We start from the raw sequence: 18106 nt of genomic DNA on the forward strand, positions 1-18106 counted from the left end.
TTCTGGTGGCTAATTGGACATAAGCGTCTCATAGACTTTTCTGCCCAGACCATAGATCCTCTATGGTAACTGACCATATAAGAGAGAAAGAATCAAGCTGTGCACTGGCAGCTCACACCTGTAAGCCTAGCTACTCGGAAGGCTGAGGTCTGAGGATCACAGTTTGAAGCCAGTCCAGGAAGGAAAGTCCAGGAGATGCTTAGCTTCAGTTAACCAGCAAAAAGCTAGAACTGGAGCTATGGCTCAAGAGGTAGAGCTGTAGCCTTAAGAAGCTAAGGGACAGTGCCCAGACCCTGAGTTCAAGCCTCAGGAGTACTGAGATACACACATTTTTTTTAACGAAAAAAAAAAGTTGCAAGAAGGCATGACATTGCTTTTGGAATGTTTTTACTCCTATAAATGCTCAGCTGGATTTCAAACCCACTCGTTCTTTTGCAGCCTGGCAGGGTTACATTCTCCTCCCCAACACAGACTCACAACGCTGACAGGCCAGCACACAGCAGTGGGGTTCATTTTTGGTTGGTTGTTTCTAGATAAGTCTGAAGGCAGACCCCTCCACACTACCACCCAGACAAGGAGGGGCCTGGGTGAAGAACCCTGTCGAGGTTGTCTGCTAGCGTAGGTCATCAGAGCCAAATGTCCCCCAGTGCCAAGTGCCATGCTTTGCATTCCCTTTCCACCGTTCATCATTTCAGCACATAGAGAGGGAGCCATGCAAGGCCTCACCAGTGACAGAACTGCCCACTGAAGAAGCGACACACCTGGGCAGAATGCCTGAGCCAAGTTTGCTCAGGCAGATACTCGGCTCTCTGTCGTGGCTGAACTTGTCACCCGGGTCCTGGTGTCTGCCCAGGTGGCATGCCAGTCCCCAGGGTGCTAGCTGATCTCTTTGAAGTTGTGGACTTCAAAGCTCTTTGGGAGGCCAGGCGGAGGCTCTATTTTATAGAGACAGGCATGAAAACATTTCTATCCTCTCCAAACTGTGTCAGTACCACCAAGGGCCACTTGCTGTAACTGGATATTTGGTTGTTTGTTTCTTGCTGAATATAAAATTCCTGTAGTGATTTTAACAGGTTTCCTCTTGTCCAGATGTCTGAAGAGGAGGTAATCTACCCCGGGTTCCAGCCTGTCCCTTGTGTGGGTGACCTGCTGGGGGCTGCTGGCCAGCTGTGAGGTGTGTTCCTTGTTCACTGATGAGTTCTCCACCGGTTCTATTTCATGTTAGGCCATCGATGGCTGTTCATGGATCGAGAGGAAAAGGATGAACACATCTTCACCATGGAAAGCTTTTTAATCTATGATTCTGATTCAGCTCATTAGATTCAGGCATCGCAGAAGAGGGAAAAATCTAGATTTGTATGAGGCTACTTGAAAGATACTTCTGCTGGTCCTGTGAATCAACTCTGTGCCCTTTGAGCTGAGCTGCAGTCCCATTACAAACCTGGTTTGCAGGAGGAAAGCAAAGATTCAAAGAAGCACCGTGTGTGGAAGGCATGCACTCCTCACACAGCAGCGGCTCTTCTTAGCATCTTAGAGCCAATAGCCCCCAATATGGAGATCACCTAGTTCTTGTTCTGTTCCAATAATAAAAGTGGTAACTTCTTCAGAACTCTTCCACAGACAAAGACTGAGCTCATAGTCAAACAGGTGGAGCTGATGGATGGATAGATGGATGGATGAAAGAATGGATGGATGGATGGATGGATAGGTGGATGGATGGATGGATGGATGGATAGGTGGGTAGGCGGATGGGTGGGTGGATGGATAGATGGATGGATAAATGAATGAACAGGTGAATAGATGGATGAGTGGGTAAATGGATGGATGGATGGATGGATGGATGGATGGATGGATGGATGGGTGGGTGAATGTGGGGATGGATAGGTGGATGGAGGGATATGTCAATACATCCAGGAATGGATTGCAGAATCAGACATTAACTCTGTTTTAACTGCCTGTCCCCCTTTCTTGGTCGATTGTGGGTCTTGAACTCTGGGCCTGAGCTGAGCTCTTCAGCTCAAGGCTATCACCCTACCCCTTGAGCCACAGCGCCACTTCTGGCTTTCTGGTAGTTAACTGGAGATGAGAGTCTCATCGACTTTAGTGCCCAAGCTGGCTTTGAACTGCATTCTCCGATTTCAGCCTCTTGAGTAGCTAGGATTACAGGTGTGAGTCACCATGCCTGGCTGTTTTAACCCTTTTGTTTTTGAAAATGACTGCCATCCATCCATCTATCTATCCATCCACATTTCTATCTGTGTGTGTGTGTGTGTGTGTGTGTGTGTGTGTGTGTGTATAATCACCCAAGGGAAATGAAAATATACAGCCACACAAAAACTCATACATGAATTGAAAACATTATTTAACAGGGAGAAAATGCAGGTAGAAAGAACCCTAAGGTCCTTAGCTGATGGATGGAGACTGTGTCCCTGTGACAAGGTATTCTATTTGCCTTTAAGAAGAAATGAGCCAGCTGTGGTGGACCACAACAGGAAGCCCAGTTTAAGAGGCTGAAGACAGCCTGGGATACGTATTGAGACCCCGTTCCAAAGGAAAGAGGAGGAGGAGGAGAAGGAGGAGAAAGAGGAAGAGGAGGGGTGTGGAGGAGAAATACATGCTATGAGGTGGATGAATTTTCAAAACCTTATTCTTAGGGAAGGAAGCCAGACACCAAAGACTACCTATTGTCTAACAGTATTTATAGGGAATGTCTGGCGAGGAAGAAGCAGGCTATAGATTAGCAGTTGCGGGGAGGGGGGAGTATGGTGGGGGAAGGGGGAGGGAGTGTTCTTGGGCACAAGGATTCTTTTTGGAAGGATAAAAATGTTCCCCAGATGATTATGGCAATACTTGTAGAACTCTATGAATAAACCGTTGAATTGGATGTTTTAAATGGGTGAATTACACAGCATAATAGAGCTGTTTAAAAATCTACATATATTGAGGAATAGAAAAAACTTTGGGAAGTATGTTGAGTCAAAATGTGACTGGTTGTTGTTAAATTTCCATTTGTCTGCTGCCTGGTGCCTTTCGTGGTAAGCCAAGACTGCGCAGTTATGGAATCGGGAAAACAAGATCAGGTCTTATCATCTCCAAGACTGCTTTTAAAACTTTCAAGTTTAAGGACTCTCCCTCACACATACCCTGACCCTACACCCCACACCTCACAATCCAAACTTCACACTCACACCCCACAGACACATTAAAATGCATCCAAAAGTGCTATAGTAACTGGGCTACTTTCATTGCAAATACAAGAAAAATCCATATTCTAATTTTGCCTTAGAAATCGTTAGATTTGAAACTATGTAAATATGAGAATTTGTATATGGTAAACGTCTACAGACAGACTTCTGAGGATGAGACTGTGTGTGTGTGTGTGTGTGTGTGTGTGTGCACACCCGCACATGTGTGCATGGGAGCCCTCAGGACCCACCCCGTCTTCCGTAGGGGCTCAGTCCTGCCTTAGCACGGTTAATCCAATCCTCTGGAGTCACGCATCATGTGACAAGCAGACAGCAGAGTAGGTTGGATGGCTTTTTGACTTGACAAGCAGACAGCAGAGTAGGTTGGATGGTTTTTTGACTTATCTGAGAGATGGAGAAGAGGAGCAGGATTCTGTCTCTGGGACAAATGTTTATGAGGAATACTGTTTTTTTGTTTTTGTTTTTGTTTTTTGGCCAGCCCTGGGCTTGACAAGCTCAGGGCCTGAGCACTGTCCTTGGACTTTCTCAAGGCTAGAGCTCTACCATTTGAGCCTCAGCACCACTTCTGGCTTTTTTCTCTGTTTGTGGTACCAAGGAATCGAACCTGGGTCTTTGTGCATGCTAGGCAAGCACTCTACCACTAGGCCAAATTCCTGGCCTGGAAAACTGTTTTTCATACGCTTAATTTAACCGTTGATTGCTGAGGCAGTTCAGGTCCATTCAGTTGCCCTGGATTTCAAGTATCAAATTCATCATCCGCTGCCAATTTGACCTTATAAAAGCATATAACGCCCCCAGGTCAACAGATCCAGTCCAGATCCAGCCCCATCTACCTGCCAGTATGCATGCCCGTATTCATTCATTTTTGTGTTAGGATGGGGGATGAACTCAGGGTCTTGTGGTCACCTGGCTTTTTCACTCAAGGCTGGTGCTTTACCACTGGAATCACACCACCATTTCCTGCTTTTTGCTGGTAAATGGAATATAAGATTTGTCTGCTGGGGGCTGGCTTTGCAATCCTCAGCTCCCAGCGTCCTGAGTTGCTGGGTTTGCAATACCTAGCCAATGCACTTTTCTATCAAGCCAGCAACAACCCAGTTCTAGAGGATTCCACCCAGCAGTATCCTCCAAGCTCCCCACACAATGGTCCAAACACAGAACAGGTTGCCCACTGTAGGGAAAGGCAGAGGGGTCACTGCCAAGTGCCTGGATCACCATCAATTGCCTATCGAAAGCCCGCCTATCCTGCAAGCTGGCTGGGGAGTTCAGCCATGCTAAGAGCAATTTGGAATCACAGACTTGCTTAGTCCTGGCAGCCTGGTGCCGGAAGGCATGCCTTCCTCTACTTACCATTACAGAAACATCTGCTGAGAAGTAAACCAGGGTCCCAGAGTACATGGCACTGAACAGTAAGCTACTTTCCCATCAGCCTCTCTGATCAGCCTTGTCCTAATCACCCCAGGACTGCCATTCAGCCACTCACGATACGCATGACAGACTCAAACTCATAGCCACGTGATGGGCACACTTGCACTCTTCCCCCCCTTGTCTTTCTAAACTGCTCAAGAATACAATAAACAAGACACTTGGGTGAGGCTTACATCCCTGCTCGCCAAGTGACAGATCGCATCAAGCCTGAAAGAGCACCATCTTTAGATGTCAGAGTTTGAAATACTTATGATGACCAAGATGAGGGCAAGTGGCCAGGCAGGATGGATATCTGGAGCTGGATGCCTGTGGCTCACGCCTGGAATCCTAGCTACCTTGGAGGCTGAGATCTGAGGATCACAGTTCAAAGCCAGCCTGGGCAGGAAAGCCCAGGAGACTTTTATGTCCAATAAACCAGCAAAAAGCTGGAAGTGGAGCTGTGGCTCAAGAGGTATAGCACTAGCCTTAAGTGAAAAAAGCTCAGGGACAGTGCCTAGGCCATGGGTTCAGGTCCCAGGACCGCTACCACCTCCCTAAAAAGTGATAGGTATCTGGGAGAGGTTATTAATGATACCCTACCTGTTCAGCACATGACTGGTCCAGATTCCCCAGAAAAGAAGACTCCTCCAACTTAATCTCCGAACAAGTTAGCTCCCACCTACTCATGTGCTCTCACTCACCTGAGGGAATGCCTTATTCTTTCTGGCGAGCTTGCAGATCTGTGTTCTGATCTCTGAGTTCCTGAGAATGCATTCGCAGGACCCAAGTTACACTGCTAAGTGGCCTAAAAGGCGTGTGTAAACATCGGGCTCAGGCGCCAGCTGACAAACAGGCGGTGTTGACAGGCGTCTCTGCTGGCCGGGCGCTGGCAGGGAGAAGGAAGCATGCACATTCTGCAAAGTGTATGCACGTTTTGTTTTTCATCAGCCGGGACAACGCAAATTTTTTTCTTCACTTGCACCAAATCATCTAAGCCAGGAAACCAGAAAAGACTCCACAAGGGACTATCCCAATACCCATCGTGTTTGTACTGCTCCTTAAATGCTCGTGACCAAGTCCCTGGCAAGAGCAGGGCAAGAAACAGGGCTGCCTTTTGCCTAGTCCCTAGGCCTGGTGCCTCCACTCACTTGACAAACCCACCTGGGATGTGGACTGTCTCAGGTTCCACATAAAGACACAAAGGCTGCTGGGAAGTCAGAACGCAAAGCTGAGCCCGAAGCCCTGCTCCCAGCTCAGCACCATGATGCCTGCTGGAATTTTCCAGAGGAAAGTTTTGTGGCTCACATGACACCATTTCTTTCCCAAAGGCATGGTTCTCGGGCCACAGAACTGTTCACAGAAGCTCTGGGAGGAGGGGACAAGGGCAGTGGCACCTGCATGCGTTTAATGTTCTCACATAGCAATTTCCCTCATTAAGAGGGTAGAATCTGGGGCCGGGAGTTTGGCCTAGTGGTAGAGGGCTTGCCTAGCATGCATGAAGACCCACATTTGATTCCTTAGTACCACATACATAGAAAAGGCCAGAAATGGTGCTGTTGCTCAAGTGGTAGAGCTATAGCCGAAAGACAGTGTTCAGACCCTGAGGTCAAGCCCCAGTCCTGGCAAAAAAAAAAAAAAGAGGGTAGAATCTGTTTTGTTTTGTTTTCCGTCAGTTGTGGGGCTTAAACTCAGGGCCTGGGCCCTGTCCCTGAGCTCTTTCACTCAAGGCTAGCACTCTACCACTTTGAGCCACAAAGCTACCTTTAGTTTTCTGGTGATTCACTGGAGATAAGAGTCTCACAGAATTTCCTGCCTGGGCTCACTTTGAACTGCGATCCTCAGATCTCAGCCTCCTGAGTAGCTGGGATTCCAGGCATGAGCCACTGTACTGACAAAAATGCTTTGAACCCAGAAAGACTCATAGCTAAAGGACATGGAAACACTGGGAGTAAAAGAATGGAGAACGGCATGCATATGAGGATTGTTGACTCTAAGAAAGAGAACTATCTTCAGGTCACATGGGAGCTACCTTAATCCTCTCAAAAGGGGGAGGGCCTAACATGTGATGAAGACCCACAGTCACCCCGATGACAGAGATCCCACAGACTGCTGAGGAGACAGCTAGCCCCTCGGCAGAGAGTACTCAGAAAAGCCTCAGCCCAATGGTGGACTTAGAAAGATGAATCAAGTCAACCTCACCCCGGTGTGGGTGATCAGGATAAAAGATGATATTGACTGCAGGTCCAGCAGAAGGTGTTGAAAGTACAGTAGAGATTAAAAATGAGGCGGGGAGTTTGGCCTAGTGGTTAAAGTGCTTGCTTAGCATGCATGAAGACCCAGGTTCGATTCCTCGGTACCACATACATAGATAAAAACCGGAAGTGGTGCTGAGGCTCAAGTGGTAGAGCTCTAGCCTTGAGAAAGTCCAAGGACAGTGCTCAGCCCCTGAGCTCAAGCCCAGGACTGGCAAAAAAAAAAAAAAAAAAAGAGATTAAAAATGAAGAGGGCTGCTGGGTGTAGCTGGGTGTTAAGAGTGCAAACTGCACATGCACAAGGGTTAAGTTCCCAGCATCAAAGCAAACAACAGCAACAAATATAAAATTTAAAAAGTAAACATAACAGGATCATAAAAAGAATAAAAAAATAAAAGTGTGGAGGAAATGCAATCAATAATTAATGGGCGTATTTGAAAATTGCACAAAAGAGGTACACTTCTAGAAAATATAACTTAATGGTGACTCGAGAAGAAATAGACTTTTCTGAGATAGACTTCCCATTCTGGGTCGCCTTCAAATCACAATCCTCTGACCCTGGCTCAGATCCTGGATTTGTGATGAACTGGCCAGTGTGGATGGCTCTGGGCCTGGAGCTGGTGTTCAAATCCTTGGGCAGTTTGGCTATCTGGAGGCGGTGGCCCTGAACTTCAAGCCTGGCTATCACCAATGTCGCTAGCTGCAGCAACAGTGGCTGAAAAGCCCATCCTTGGGTTCAGCAGATACAGAAAAGGCATTGACACAACTCTCCATTCAGTTCAATGAACTGAAAAGAAAAGCCTTTGGGAGACTAGAAAAATGTCCTTTACTTGTTAAAAGAGAACATAAACAGCCGGGTGTGGTAGCTCAAGCCTGTAATCCTAGCTCCTTAGAGACCAAATAGTTCAAGGCCAGCCCAGGCATCAGAGTTTTTGAGACCATCACCAATGGCTGAGTGTGGTGATCTGAGCCTGTCCACCTAGCTACGTGGGAAACATGATGGCTGGGTGGAGTGACGTGTGCCCGTCATCTCTAGTGACACAGGAGACATAAATAGGAGGATCATAGTCCAGGCTGCCCAGGGTATAAAGTAAGGCCCAACTTGGCAATACCAACACAAACAGAGGCTTGAACCTTGAGCTTTCTGATCCCAGTCTCCTGAATAGCAAAGATCACAGTCCTGAATCCCTGGCACTCAGCCACCACAAGGCATGGCTCAAGTGGTAGTGTGCCTGCCCAGCTAGCAGGAGGTCCTGAGTTCAGTCCCCTGCACCAACAAAATATTTTTTAAAAGAGTATATAAATAGGTAGAATAAATATTAAAGTATATTTTATGAGATGAAGACACTACTACTATTTGTTTTTCCTTAAAATATACTGGCATTCTAGATATTACAAGAAAAATTGGTTCAAAGCCAAAAATCGGTAAGGAAAGCGCAAGACAGTTATTTGTAGGCAGGATTTGCTAGATATAAATCCAAAGGGGCATAAAGGTCTATTACCATGTAAATTGGTTCAGATAGTTTAGTAGAGTGGCTGCTTGGAAAAGCTATCTTAGGACATTATTTGTGATTTATTAATCCTAGAGACAAAATGTCAAGTGTGTGTGTGTGTGTGTGTGTGTGTGTGTGTGTGTGTGTGTGTGTGTAGGGAGGGTGTTCCAGGATATGACACATAACATGTCATGTCAATAGAACTACAAACCAGACACGAGAACTAATAAATGAGCGTATATTTGAGTTAGAACTCTATTATTTGGCTGGGCACGAATGGCTCACACCAGTAATCCTAGACATGCAGGGGGCTGAAATCTGAGGATCGCAGTTCAAAGTCAGCCCAGGCAGGAAAGGTCCAAAAAGCCAGAAATGGAGCTGTGGCTCAAGCAGTAGAGCACCAACTTTGAGCATGAAGCTGAAGAACAGTGCCAAGCCCTGGATTCAATCCCTAGTACCAGCACAAAAAAGAAAGAAAGAAAAAAATAACAGTGAGACCAAAGGAGGAGCTGTTAGGGGAGGAATACAGATGTGCCTCTGATCACACAAAATACGTATCCAGCCATGATCCTGCAGCTCTCTGCAAGCTGGCCCTACCAGTGCTCCCTTTGGCTTTGGTTTCTCCATCATGTCCTGCAGTCCCTCCCTCTCCTTCCTTAGCCACTATTCTAGGCTCCCCGGCCCCCCCCCCCACTCAGATTCTTCTCCTTTATTTCTCCTTGGGGGAAAGGGCTGCTGAAGTCTCATGCTGAAGGGAGGGTCGTGCCCACATGGCATTCTGAGCCCCTTGCTTATGGTACAGACAGTGCCACCTGGCCCGGCTCAGTTAGAAAACTGTCTGGGGATGGGGTGCCCTGGGGTCTCCTGGGGGGACAAATGGAGGAGCTCCCCAGGGAGGAGGCAGCCCCCTCTACCCAAGGAGGATGAGGCAGAACAGGATGGAACTTCTGCCTTTGTCACTTTTATTTATTTTACATTTTTATTGTTATGATAAAGCTGATAACATGGAGGTTACAGTTACATAAATCAGGTAATGAGTACATTTCTTTTTGGACAATATCACCCTTCTCTCATTCTCCCCCCACTCATTGTTTTAATTAAATTGCCAGGGTCATTGACACCTGGAGACTGGCAGTTTGTTAATGATCCACCATGGGTTTGCCTGCCAGGCCTGGTGGGGTCACGTGATCTTTGGTCTGTTGGGAGCCCTGTCTCACTGGCCTAAACCCCATCTGTGGGTGAGATGCATGGGCCCTCCTCTCTCTCCTCCCGATCCTTTCCCTTTCCTTCTCCTCCCTTTCTACTCTCTTCCTTTCTTCCCCTCAACTCTCCTCCTTCTCTTCACCTCTCTTTCCTCTCTGCCCCCCTTTCCTTTCCAGCTTCTTCCCCTGCTCCCCTTCCCTTTCTTCTCTCTTCCTTCCTCCTCTCTCCTCCTCCTCTGCTTCCCTTTCTCCCTCTCTCACTCATTTCAACGTTTCTGTGTGACCCGTGGGTGACTCTTGGTCACCTTGTTGGCTTTCTACTGTCTTAGTCTGATCACTGAGAGGCACCTTGAAGACCAGAGCCAGTCGCCAGTCCTGTGGGGGACAAAGAGGGGAGGATCCTGAGTCAGGGGAAGCTGTGTGGTGTGTGTGTGTGTGTGTGTGTGTGTGTGTGTGTGTGTGTGTGTGTGTGAGTGTGTTCATGTGTTGGGGTCGGGGGTGGCAGAGACCAACAGCACCCAACCAGGCTCAAAGGGAAACCTGGACCTCAGGGTCCCTACCTGTGCCATGGCGCCATGAGTCACCTTCCTTTTCCCTAGGCATCAGCATCCCTGACTCATCCCCAGGGTTGAGTGTGTTTCCTCCTGGTGCCGAGCAGCGCTTGAACTTTCATCCATTCCAGCCAAGTCTGGGCATCAAAAAGAAAAAGTAAGAGAGGCTGAGAGCCCCTCCCTTGGGTGGAAAATTCCATCCATCATGGAGCCCTCCCTCCACCACCCACGAGAAGAAGCCGCACTGGAGGCTCCATGCAGCTGCGAAGTCTTGTTTACAAAACACGCAGGACTCCACCACCTGCACACTGTGTGGGCTGGCGCTGGAGCTCCACCACACAGCTCTGCCAGCCACAGAGAGGGCGACATGCCACTGTCGGCAGGGACTTCAGGGACTTCGCCCTGGGAGTGCCCTGGAAGGGACCAGGTGACCCGAGCACGGAGGAAGTGGTGGCTCAGCTTGAGGAAGAGTCTGCTCAGCGCAGGCGCTCTGGCCCATGGCTGTCCCTCATCCCGTCTCCTCCCTGCCTTGAGGAGGGCTCCCCGCTGGCTCTTCTTCAACCACATTTCACCTTCTGGGGCCACTGGGACTGGGGTGGGCTGCACTCTGTCTGAAAATTCCACCTCTTCCTCCGAGACCCTGATTGGGAGGTGGAAGGTCGGGGTGTGTGTGGTGTTTGTGCCAACAGACACATCTTCTGGGGGTGGGGGGCAAGGCCTGGGGTGATTCATCCTTAGGTGTTTCACACTCTGCGCTTAGGAAATCTGTCCTCCAATCAGCAAGGAGGCCAATGGCCCAGAGCCTCTTATCACCTCCGATAGGAGTTTGTAGCTCATAAACCCCTAAAGCTCCCTGCATCCAAAGCAACACAGCTGCACCTGGACTTCTTGGCCCGGAGAAGATGTTCAGTCACCTGTAGGGAAGGGAAGCCATTGGTCCGCCTCCCAGAGAGCCAGCCTCCAATTGGCATCCAGATGACTGCCCCAGGGCCCCTGCCTAGGAGCAGACTTCCTCTGTTTTATCTTTAGCCCCCAAGTAAAATAACAAGGATGGCTTTCCTGGCCCAGCAGGGAGCCATGAGCTTTTCTGCAACCCCTCTCCTGAAGGAGATCAGGACCCAACCAGAGGGAATGCCCACATGGCTTTGTGGGAGGCATGAGATTCTCATGCCTGGGAACACAATTGGGAGGGCACCACGGGATCTCAGAGGTGACTCTGCACTGAGGACCAGAGATGCTTCTGCAGCCTGGACCATGGATCATCAACCTTTGTCTTTTACTATGGGCGGTGGTCACAGGGCAAAAATCCCAGATTCTTGGTGCCGTCCAGCAAAGAACTGAATGAGGACACACACAGAGACATACACATACATACCCCACCACACACACACACACACACACACACACTCACACACACACACACACACACACACACACACACACACACACACACACACACACACAAATGTAAATAAAGCAGCAAAGCAGGAGGGGCCGAGAAGGGTATTAAAGAGACTGAGATCGGAGGATAACAGTCCAAAGCCAGCTGGGACAGGAAAGTCTATGAAACTCTTATCTCCAACAAAAAATGTCAAAACCCAAAACAAAACAAAAACCCAGAAGTGGAGCTGTGGCTCAAGTGGTAGAGTGCCAGCTTTGAGTGAAAAAAGAGACAATGCCTAAGCTCCAAGTTTAAGCCCCAGTTGAGGCATACAAAAATAAAAACAAAAACCTCAAACTTCATTCTTTCTGTGCTGGGGTCAGGTTTGTCTAGCAACAATTGGGGGTAGCCAATAGGGGTGTGACTTCATTCTTCTAAAATCTGGAAGTGTCTCTGGGTGTGGACAATAATGAGTGACTTCTGTTTCTCCTGTTAGCTTCTCCTCTTACTGTCCAGCCACCACAGAGTAGCCAAGTTTTGATAGGAGACGTCAGTGTTCATTAGCTGGCCGCACTTTAGGTCGCCCTAAAGCTCAAGGGCAGTGCCCAAGGCCCAGAGTTCAAGCCCCTCAACCGATGTAAAGAAAAAGGGGGAGATGTTGTGGGTGGAGGGGTCTCCTAGGGTGTCAAGTGTCACTAGTTCTCTCCTCCTTCTCTTCTCTTCTTTCTGCACAGGAGCTTATATTATGCAATCTAAAAAGAACCAAAGTCTTTCTGGCCTAGTCTATATCAAAGATCCAGCAATGGGCAAAGCCAGGCACTGGTGGTGCATACCTGTAATCCCAGCTAGCCACTCAGGAGTTGGAGATTTGAGGATCAACGTTTGAAGTCATCCTAGACAGGAAAGTCCCTGAGACTCTTTATATCCGATGACAAAAAGCTTGGGTCCAGGAGTGTGGCCTAGTGATAGAGTGCTTGCCTAGCATGCAAGCCCTGGGTTCGTTCCTCTACCACATACATAGAAAGAAAAGCCGAAGTGTGGCTCAAGTGGTAGAGCGCTAGCCTTGAGAAAGGTCCAAGGACAGTGCTCAGGCCCTGATCTCAAGACCCAGGACTGGCCAAAAAAAAATAAATAAAATAAAATAAAATTTAAATATAAGTGCCCTTCTAAGAGATTGTAATGTACCTTGCTATCTTTTTGAACTTGGCCACCTTGTTGATGGGATATTGTTCCTTTAATTTTTATCATTTATTTCTCTCTTTGGAAACAATTTTAAAAGCCTTTTATCTCATTATTTATTCTTCTTGATATCGTTAACTGAGTAGAAACAACTTTATCATTATATTTAGCTTTCCTCAGTAGGGAGGGCAGTAGTCTCTGCAAGTGACAGCTCTGCTCTGGTTCCCTCAGGCAGCACCCTCCGCGATCCTTCTGCTCCTTTCTGGTCCCCTGGCCTCCCTGGCCCTCCTGCCCCACACCCACTCCCCACCCCCGACTACCCTGCCTCACCCATCCCTGGGTCACCCCACCTCCCTCTGCCAAACTCCCACGGGACAGGCAAAATCAGGTCACTGTTCCCATACTGCCTGCCCAACAGGATCCGGAAGGTTCTGGTTGGCAGGGCTGCCCAGGTGGAGGGAGGCACCATCTGTCACACTCCTACATCCGCTGGGACATGTGAGAGGAAACAAGGCAAAGGACACTGGGCTGGAGAGGGATGGCTGCCCAGGTCACAGGCTCATCCAGCCACACAGGGTCCCCACAGCTTGGAAAGAATGCTGATGACTCCTATGAGGTCCAGGCTGTCACCTACGATGATGCCTTCCAGCCAGGATCATGGCATCCAGTTAACGGTATTACCACTGTGGTGTCTGCCCAGGCTTTCTGAGGGAGAGGAGGGGCAGCAGCCGGCTCAGGCCCCTCTAGTTTGCAGTCCCCGGTGACTGCTGTGATGCTGGGTATAAATAGGTGCTCAATAAATACAGCTCCAATGCTGAGTTCCCTCAGGATCTCCCAGGCACCTGTGCCACAACTGCACTTGGCTGTAACACAGGATGTGAAGAGGAGAGACACTGGCCTCACTGTCTCCAAGGGTTCAGACCCAGTCCAGGGTGAGACCCACATACAATCCCTTGGGAGAGGAAAGAGGGGTGTGGAGGCCATCTAGAGGGCCTTCCCCAAGGAGAGGAGAGGGGATCCTGCTCTTTAGAAAAGAGGGAGGTAGGGAAGAAGTCAGGCAGCTGCACTGCAGACAGTGGGTGAGAACCCCGGGAGAAAGCAACAGACAATGAATACTCTAGGCATTGTGGGCCACATAGACTCTGCCATGCACTCATGTGCACATGTGTTAGTGTGCATATGTGTATTTGTATGTTTGTGTGTGCATGCGTGAGTTGGTGTGGTGTGGTGTTTGAGAATGTGTGTGCTTGTGTATACATGAGTATGTGTGTGTGGCATATGCCTGTGAGAGTATGTGCATATGTGTTTATGTGGTGTATGTGCATTTGTGTGTATGTATAATTGTGTGGTAAATACGTTCCTGTGTGTTTGTGTGGCCCGCGGGTGGGAATGGAGGACCTGTGGCTACCATTGGACAGTCTGCAGTTAAACGTAGAATTACCACTCCTCCGTACATTTACATCCAGAATTCAGAACATATGTCCATGCAAAAACTTGTAGGTGAACATGTTATTTGTAGCAATAAGAGCATTCATTATTTATAATAGTCCAAGAATGAGCTGGGAGCAGTGGCTCATACCTGTAATCCTAGTTACTCAGGGGGCTGAGATCTGAGGATGGCAGTTCAAAGCCAGCCTGGGCATAAAGAATGTGAGACTCTTATCTCCAATTAACCACTAGAAAACCAGAAGCGGCACTGTGGCTCCAGGGGTAAGGTGGTAGCCTTAAGCTAAAGAGCTTAGGGACAGCACCCAGGCCCAGAGTTCAAGCTCTACCTCTGACACACACACACAAAAATAAAAAAGAATGGTGACCACCCAAGAGGTTCAACAACTGGTGCATGGATAAATGTAGTCTGGTATGTCCATAAATGGAACATTATTTAGTCTAAAAACAGAATGAGGTCAGGAGTTTGGCCTAGTGGTAGAGTGCTTGCCTGGCATGTACAAATACCTGGGTTCGATTCCTCGGTACCACATACATAGAAAAAACCAGAAGTGGTGCTGAAGCTCAAGTGGTAGAGCTCTAGCCTTGAGAAAGTCCAAGGGCTTGCCAAGCTCAAGCACAGGACTGGCAAAAAAAAAAAAAACAAAAAAAAGAATGAAACTAGCACAGGGCACACACTTGCTAATCCTAGCTACTCAGGAGGCTGCGAGTGGAAGGACCAAGGTTCAAGGTCATCCTCTGCAAAAAGTTCAAGAGCACCCCCTCCACATTTCAACCAGTAGCTGTGTACAGTGGCATATGTCTGCCATCCTAGCTATGTGGAAACTGTAAAGAGGAGGATCAGTGTCCAAGCATGAACCGTGACAAACAAGACCCTATCTCAAGTGCTGGAGTCATGACTCAGTGATACAGTGCCTGTCTGGCAAGCACAAGGTCCTGAGTTCAAACCACGTAACCACCACAACACATACACACACACACACACACACACACACACACACACACACACACACACACACACACACACCTTTACTAAATAACGAACAATCACCAGTTAACGATCCTCTCATATGAAATGTCTCAGACAGACATTTAGATAGACAACAGATTCATGGCTCTGTGGGCTGAAACATGAGGACTGACTGCTAATGGGCTATGCTAGAAGAAGAGCCGTCATTGGATTTGCAGAACTCTGTGAATACATGGAAACTGTAGAATTGTGTACCTTAAAAGTGTATTCTATGGCATTTCTACTTTTTATATTTATTTACTTATTTATTTTGCCAGTCCTGGGCTTGAGCTCAGGGCCTGAGCACTGTTCTTGGACTTTCTCAAGGCTAGAGCTCTACCACTTGAGCCTCAGCACCACTTCTGGCTTTTTTTTTCTGTGTATGTGGTATGGAGGAATCGAACCCCGGTCTTTGTGCATACTAGGCAAGCACTCTACCACTAGGCCAAACTCCCAGCCCCAAGGCATTTGCACTTTTTGAAAAAAATGTGTGGTGTACAGAGGGCGCGATGGCTCATGCCGGTCACCTTGGCTCCTCAGGAGGCTGAGATCTGAGGATCATGGTTTGAAGTCAGCCCTGGCAGAAAAGTCTGTGCGATTCCTCTCTCCAGTTAACCAGCAAAAGGCCAGAAGTGGAGATGTGGCTCAAGTGGTATAGTCCTGAGCCCCAGAGGCTAGCAGGTGCCCCTTGAACATCCCTGTGGAGGTTGTCCCTGTCACCAGGCAGCCCTGAGCATCGGAGCAGTGGGTGCAAAGAGTCTCAGCCCTGCACTGCTGAAGCCAAGGTGCACTGAGGGGCTGCTGTGCCTGTTTCTGGAGTGTGCCCTGCCTGCAGGAGGTTCTGTTGGAGAATACTGTGGGAGACCTCAGTCCAGGGAGTTGGAAGATGCCAGAGTTCAAGGTCCCAGAGAAACCCTTCTGCCTCCAGCCTCCATGCCCCTGGCTTCCATGGGTGAGAAAGGAGGGCCAAGGAGCTTGTGTGTTTTGGCCCAAAGTCTAAGTTGGGGAGGATTAAAAACTTTGCATGAATGCATGGGTCGTGGTGGTCACTCCAAATGTGAACCTGCCTAATGCCACCACTGAGAGAACCGTGGTCAGGATTGAAGTCCTCTCCCTTCCTTTGTTCCTCTCCCCACTCTTTCCCTACCCTCCCTCCTTCCTCCCTCCCTCCCTCCCTTTCTCTCCTTTCTTTGTTCTTCCTTCCCTCTCTCCCTTTCTTCTCCCTCCTTCCCTTCTTTCCTTTCTCCTTTCCTTCCCCCTTCTCTTTCTCCCTCGCTCCTTCGCTCCCTTCCTTCTCCCTTTCCTTCCTTCCTTCTTTCCTTCCTCTTTCCCTCCTTCTTCCCTCTCCCTTTCTCCCTTCTCTTTCTTCCCTCCCTCCTTCCCTGCCATTCTTCCTCCCTTCTTTGTCTTTCCTGTTCTTCTTTCCCTCCCTTCTCTCTCTTTCTTTCCCTTCCTCCCTTCTTCTCTCTCTTGTCTTCCCCACTTCCTCTTTTTGCCACAAGCTAGGTATCTTAGGCTGGATTGGGAGTAGAGATCCTCCCTCCCACCTCGGTCTCTTGAATGCTGGGATTACAGGTGTGTGCCACTGCACCCAGAATGTAGAACAGAGAAGTCTTCCCTAAAGACGAACCTGACATCTACAATGCTCCCAGGAGCTGTCTGCAGTACAGCCAGCGGTGTGCACGGCAAAGTAAGTCTTCATTGATTGTGCTGGTTAGGAAATGAGAAACTAAAGGATTGGGGCAGAATTACAGCCAAGAGGCAAGAGGCGAGGGGTCTGCCCTGGAGGCCACAGGGTGTACACAGGGACACAGGCAGAAGTGACTAAGATGAGGAGCCTGGGTGGGGCAGTCCTTCTAGAGTCCTTCTAGAGCTAACCTGAAGCCAGGGCTGTGTATGGAAGCTTACACACACACACACACACACACACACACACCACATTCCACGAGAGGTGGAGTCTGAAACCAATGGCTCCTCTAGGGTTGGGTGAACAAATGTGGGCCTTGTCCCTGCAGCTTCATCTTCAAGGATTTCCAGGAACCAGGAAGCCTAGTTGAGGAGCAGAGAATGACATGAAATCTCATTGTAAAATCTACATTGTCCTCAAACATTTTTAAGCATAGTAAATTCCAGTGGGGAACTCAGCTGAGGAGCCCACACCCACCTCCCGGTGCCGGCTTGCACAACTCTGCATGCACTGCTGGGGAAGCTTCACCTAGACTCACCTGGGGAGGTTTCTAGTAATCAAGTATGCGCCATTGACTGACTTTTCCATGTGTATTCTACTGTGTGTGTGTGTGTGTGTGTGTGTGTGTGTGTGTGTGTGTGTGTGTGTGTGTTGGTCCCAGGGCTTGAACTTAGAGCCCGAGCGCCATCCTTGAACTTTTATGCTCCAGGCTAGTGCTCTACCGCTTGATCCACTTTGCTTCCTGCTTTTTGCTGATTAGTTGGAGATAAGAGTCTCAGACTTTCCTGACTGAGCTGGATTTGAACCTCAATCCTGAGATCTCAGTCCCCTGCGTAGCCATGGTGACAGGTGTGCGCCACCAACGCCCAGCTATTCTGTTACTATTATTTTAAAAGTATTTCTACTTTTCAGTACATACAGAATTAATTTTTTCTGGTGGTACATAGAGTCTACATCTTTACTTCTGAGACCAGCCTATCTGGTAGTAGTGAGGTTTGAGCTCAGAGCCTTGGCACCAATGCCACTTAGCTACACCCTAGCCCAGGCCAACCTGAACCGTGGCTCTCCTACTTTATGCCTTCTGTATAGCTCGGATGACAGGCGCTGACCAGCTCTGAGATGGGATCCTGCTAAATGTCTATGCCTGGACTGACCTGGAACCGCCATTCTCTCGATCTTCACCTCTGCTGTCCACCTAGCACAGCGAGGGGCACGGCCACTGGCCTCCAAACCTCCTGTTCCCTTTGTAAGACAGCTTCACTGACCTCTAACTTATGAGCCTCCTTCAGCCTC

At 48.7% G+C, this 18106-nt stretch overlaps 2 long non-coding RNA genes across 2 annotated transcripts in view; one reads left to right on the forward strand and one right to left on the reverse strand.

Moving 5' to 3' along the window:
- LOC150062559 (uncharacterized) overlaps window positions 1–1362 on the forward strand; it is an 11895-nt gene extending 10533 nt beyond the window's left edge. The window contains exon 3 of the long non-coding RNA XR_016535885.1: window positions 1226–1362. This is a non-coding gene — a long non-coding RNA (uncharacterized LOC150062559). The remainder of the gene's footprint in view (window positions 1–1225) is intronic.
- An 8763-nt stretch (window positions 1363–10125) lies between these two features.
- Window positions 10126–18106, reverse strand: part of LOC150062560 (uncharacterized) — a 77288-nt gene continuing 69307 nt past the window's right edge. Inside the window, exon 3 of the long non-coding RNA XR_016535887.1 lies at window positions 10126–10248. This is a non-coding gene — a long non-coding RNA (uncharacterized LOC150062560). The remainder of the gene's footprint in view (window positions 10249–18106) is intronic.

This window comes from Megascapheus bottae, chromosome 6 (genome assembly GCF_031878675.1).
Source record: "Megascapheus bottae isolate mThoBot1 chromosome 6, mThoBot2.hap1, whole genome shotgun sequence".
NCBI classification, from domain to species: Eukaryota; Metazoa; Chordata; class Mammalia; order Rodentia; family Geomyidae; genus Megascapheus; species Megascapheus bottae.